The sequence below is a fragment of the Triticum urartu genome, chromosome 4 (genome assembly GCF_003073215.2).
Source record: "Triticum urartu cultivar G1812 chromosome 4, Tu2.1, whole genome shotgun sequence".
In the NCBI taxonomy this organism is placed as follows: Eukaryota; Viridiplantae; Streptophyta; class Magnoliopsida; order Poales; family Poaceae; genus Triticum; species Triticum urartu.
The window spans coordinates 270,030,012-270,036,011 of record NC_053025.1 but is presented as its reverse complement, the minus strand read 5'-3'; positions in this window follow the sequence as shown (position 1 = coordinate 270,036,011).

Genomic DNA, 6,000 nt, shown 5'->3' with positions numbered 1-6,000 from the left:
TTAATACAAGGGAGAAGATGAGGTAATATGGGCTCTTGGTTAGATCAATAATAATGCATATGAGAGCCACTCAACATTTTCATCATGGTCTTCTCTCGACCCCCAAAGAAAATAAATAAAACTATTTACACGGGAAAGCTCCCAACAAGCAAAAGAAGAACGAGAAATCTTTTTGGGTTTTCTTTTAATTACTACTAATACAAGCATGGAAAGTAAACTGGCTAAAAGCTACAACTATTTTTTTGGTTTTTCTTAAGGTTTTTCAAACACACAAGAAGAAGACTTAAAAAGAAATTAAACTAGCATGGATGGTACAATGAAAAAGTATGAGCACCGACAACTGGAATGAGTGTGTCAACGTGAATCTAATGTCGGTGAGAAATACGTACACCCCCAAGCTTAGGCTTTTGGCCTATGTTGGTCTATGGCCATGGCTCGAAGCTACTCTCTTCGGTGTACTGAGGAGGGTCCTCAGGGTGCCACTGGTTGGCGATCTCCTCAGGATCCCACTGATAGACAGACCAACGATAAGGATCAAGTGGTGGGTCTGGCTCAGGCTCTGGGCTTGTATCAGCCTCAAGTACGCATAAATGGCTTCGGGTAAGATGAGGTACATGCCTGAAAGTATGTTAAGAAGAGAGGGTGCAGGCAAGGTAATAATCTCACAGTAAGTCTTATCAAATATCAATTTATACATAAGCATCTTCTTCTTATCTTCAACAATAAAATCATGTGCTACCATACTCTTATAATCTAGAAAAATAGGGGGCAACAACTTTTCCTTTTTCTCATAATGCCTAATACTTATCCCAAAGTGTTTAGCAAGGCGTGAAGCAAAGATGCCTCCTAAGATGGGACCCTTTGTTCCGTTCAGATTTCATCATTTAGCAACAATAGCGCCTAAGCTGAAAGTGGTATCACGAAACAAAGCATGGCGCAAAATAACATTATTAGGAGCACTAAGGTTTCCACTGTTCCCGCGACCAATTAAGCATCTAAAGTAACATAGAACAGGAAAATATATACGAGTAATTCTTGCATCGGAATCTTTCCAAGTTTCTCCTACAGAAATTCTATTAATAAACCCATCCACATCGCTACGATGTGGTTCCTCGATGCTTCCCTCAAAGGGGATCTTGCAGACCCGACAAAAATCAAGAAGTGACATCTCCTTAACCTCATCATATAAGTGAAACTTCATCGAAGGTGGTGATTTCTTAGCATGGAAATAAAAAATTTGCGCCAAAATATTAGTGAGGAGGAGATACTGTTTGCGCTGGTCGCGGAGGAAGTCGGTGAGGCCTGCATTCTCAGCCAAATAATAAAAGTCATCATGAATCCTGGCTGCTCTCAAGAACTCATCACATGGCCATTCGCACGGCCGAACCTCCGCTGTACGAGGAAGATTGTATTTGGGATTTTTATTCTCCTCATTCTGCTTATCCCTTGAGCTTTGTCTCGAGGAGCCTCTCAATAATCTCCTCAACATTTTCTTCCTTAGAAAATTTCTGAAATATTTAGTGACTCAAAATAAAAGTGAACCAAACTCAACAAGATTGATAGCAACTACTCCTACAAGTGCCCAGAGGCCATATCATGCATTAAAACTACTTTTGACCACATAAATTTGACATGCAAGCTCAAGAACAGGGTCACCTAAGTAGCAAAAATTTGCAATAAATAAAGAACTATAACAAAAACTAATTGGACCATTGGAGGAGTCACATACCGAAGAACAATCCCCCAAAGCAGTTTTGTGAATGGATCTTTGAGCTAGGAGATTGAAAATGGCAGCAAGATAAGCTAGAACTCGGGTTTGAGCTGTGCGATGATTTTTTCTTGAGGAAGACGAAGTATTTGTGTATTGGAATCAGTGGAGGGGGCCCAGGATGTACGGGGAGCGCTTAGGGGGTGGGCGCACCCTGCACCCTCGTGGCCAGGTGGTGTGGCCCTGTAGTGTTTTCTCAGTGCCAATAATTCTTAATTATTCTACAAAAAATCATATTTCATTTTCAGGACATTTGGAGAACTTTTATTTTCGGGGTATATTTTTTTATTGCAAGGATAATTCAGAAAACAGACAGAAAATACTATTTTTGCTTTATTTAATCTAAATAACAGAAAGTAATAGGAGGGCGCAGAGGGTTGTGCTTTCTAACTTCATCCATCTCATTCTCATCAAAAGAATCCACTAACAAGGTTGATCAAGTCTTGTTAACAAACTCTTTTTGAATAACATGAACCGGTGAATTTTCGAATATCACTAAGTTACCTCAACGGGGATATGCATGTCCCCAACAATAAGAATATCATATTTCTTCTTGACAGTAGGAAGTGGGAATTCAAAACATCCAATAGTAATCGTTGGAATTTTTCCAATAGAATTGATACTGTTGACTTGAGGCTGTTTCCTCAAAAAGTGTACCGTACGCTCATTACCATTAACATGAAAAGTGACATTGCCTTTGTTGCAATCAATAACAGCCCCTGCAGTATTCAAAAAGGGTCTACCAAGGATAATTTACATACTATCATCCTCGGGAATAACAAGAATAACAAAGTCCATTAAAATAGTAACGTTTGCAACCACAACAGGCACATCCTCACAAATACCGACAGGTATAGCAGTTGATTTATCAGCCATTGGCAAAGATATTTCAGTAGGTGTCAAGTTATTCAAATCAAGTCTATGATATAAAGAGAGAGGCATAACACTAACACTATCTCCCAGATCACATAAAGCAGTTTTTACATAGTTTCTTTTAATGGAGCATGGTATAGTTGGTACTCCTGGATGTCCTAGTTTCTTAGGTATTCCACCTTTAAAAGTATAATTAGCAAGCGTGGAGCAAATTTCAGCTTCCGATATCTTTGTTTTATTTGTAACAATATCTTTCATGTACTTAGCATAAGGATTCATTTTAAGCATATCAATCAAACGCATACGCAAAAATATAGGTCTAATCATTTCAGCAAAGCTCTCAAAATCCTCATCATCCTTTTTCTTGGATGGTTTAGGAGGAAAAGGCATGGGTTTCTGAACCCATGGTTCTCTTTCTTTACCGTGCTTCCTAGCAACGAAGCCTCTCTTATCATAACTTTGATTCTTTGATTGTGGGTTATCAAGATCAACAGCAGGTTCAATCTCTACATCATTGTTATTGCTAGGTTGAAGATCATCATGAGCATCCTCATTAACATTATCACTAGGTTCATGTTCATTACCAGATTGTGTTTTAGCATTAGAAATAGAAATATCATTGGGATTCTCAGGTGTGTCAACAAACTGGTTCACAAGAAGCATGCAAAGTCCTATCCTTTTTCTTTTTCTTCTTTTTAGAAGTACTAGGTGCATCAACATTAGTTCTCTGAGAATCTTGCTCAACTCTGTTAGGGTGGCCCTCGGGATACAAAGGTTCCTGAGTCATTTTACCCCCTCTAGTCACAATTCTAACATCATTATCATTTTTCTTATTATTTAATTCATTGAGCAAATTAGCTTGTGCTTTAAGCACTTGTTTTACTTGAGTGGTAACCATAGAAGCATCTTTACTAATAAGTTTAAGTTCACCTTTAACTCTAGACATATAATCACTCAAGTGTTCAATCATATAAGCATTACATTTCAATTGTCTACCAACATAAGCATTGAAGTCTTCTTCTTTAACAATAAAATTATCAAACTCATCCAAGCATTGGCTAGCAAACTTAGTAGAGGAGATTTCAACCTTATTAAATCTATAGAGAGAATTTACCTTCACTACCTATGTCGGGTTATCAAGACCATGTATTTCTTCATTAGGTGGTAAATTCTTAACATCTTCAGCTTTAATACCTTTTTTCTTTCATAGATTTCTTTGCCTCTTGCATATCTTCAGGACTGAGAAATAGAATACCCCTTTTCTTCGGAGTTGGCTTAGGAGTTGGTTCAAGAAGTGTCCAATCATTATCATTACTCAACATACTATTCAATAGCAATTCAGCTTTATCAACAGTTCTTTCCCTGAAAACACAACCATCACAACTATCCAGGTGATCTCTGAAACCATTGATTAGTCCATTATAAAAGATATCAAATATTCTGTTTTTCTTGAGAGGATGATCATGCAAAGCATTAAGTAATCGGAGAAGCCTCCCCCAAGCTTGTGGGAGACTCTCTTCTTCAATTTGCACAAAATTATATATTTCCCTTAAGGCAGCTTGTTTCTTATGAGCGGGGAAATATTTAGTAGAGAAGTAATAAATCATATCCTGGGGACTACGCACACAACCAGGATCAAGAGAATTAAACAATATTTTAGCATCACCCTTTAATGAGAATAGAAATAACTCAAGGATATAGTAGTAACGAATTTTTTCCTCATTAGTGAATAGGCTGGCTATATCATTCAATTTAATGAGATGTGCCGCAACAGTTTCAGATTCAGAGCCATAAAAAGGATCATATTCAACCAAAGTAATTACCTCAGGGTCGACAGAGAAATCATAATCCTTATCAGAAATACAGATATGTGAAGTAGCAAAAGCAGGGTCATATTTCATTCTAGCATTCAAAGATTTTTCTCTCAGCTTGGCTAATAGTTTCTTAAGATCATATCTATCTTTGCAAAATAAAATATATCTAGCAGTTTATTCATCCATAACATAACCCTCAGGCACATTAGGCAATTCATATCTAGGCGGAGAATCTTCATCATCACTTTCATCAATATTACCAGTTTCAATAATTTCATTCTCTCTAACCCTAGCAAGTTGTTAATCAAGAAATTCACCTAATGGCACAATATGACCAACCATAAAAGTAGTTTCATCATAAGAATCATGCATAGGATATGTGTCATCATCAATAACATGCGGCATATCAGCATAAATAGCAGGAGTAGGTGTCGCAAGTTTACTCAAAACAAAAGGTGAATCAAGTGCAGAGCTAGATGGCAGTTCCTTACCTCCCCTCGTAGTTGAGGGAAAAATCATGGTTCTTTCATCTTTCAAGTTCCTCATAGTGATCAACAAATATAAATCCCAAGTGACTCAAAGAATAGAGCTATGCTCCCCGGCAACGGCGCCAGAAAATAGTCTTGATAACCCACAAGTATAGGGGATCGCAACCTTTTTCGAGGGTAGAGTATTCAACCCGAATTTATTGATTCGACACAAGGGGAGCCAAAGAATATTCTCAAGTATTAACAATTGAGTTGTCAATTGAACCGTATCTGAAAGACTTAATATCTGCAGCAAAGTATTTAGTAGCAAAGTAATATGGAAGTAACGGTAATGGTGACAAAAGTAATAGTATTGGTTTTGTAGTGATTGTAACAGTGGCAACGGAAAAGTAACTAAGCAAAGATCAATATGTCAAAAGCTCGTAGGCAATGGATCAGTGATGGATAATTATGTCGGATGTGATTCCTCATGTAACAGTTATAACTTAGGGTGACACAGAACTAGCTCTAGTTCATCAATGTAATGTAGGCATGTATTCCGAATATATTCATACATGCTTATGGAAAAGAACTTGCATGGCATCTTTTATCCTACCCTCCCGTGGCAGCGTGGTCCCATTGGTAACTAAGGGATATTAAGGCCTCCTTTTAATGGAGTACCGGAACAAAGCATTAACACTTAGTGAATACATGAACTCCTCAAACTACGGTCATCACTGGGAGTGGTCCCGATTATTGTCACTTTGGGATTACTAGATCATAACACAGTAGGTGACTATTGACTTGCAAAATAGGATAAAGAACTCACATATATTCATGAAAACATAATAGGTTCAGATCTAAAAACATGGCACTCGGGCCCTAGTGACAAGCATTAAGCATAGCAAAGTCATAGCAACATCAATCTTAGAACATAATGGATACTAGGTATCAATCCCTAACAAAACTAACTCGAGTACATGATAAATCTCATCCAACCCATCACCGTCCAGCAAGCCTATGATGGAATTGCTCACACACGGCGGTGAGCATCATGAAATTGGTGATGGAGGAAGGT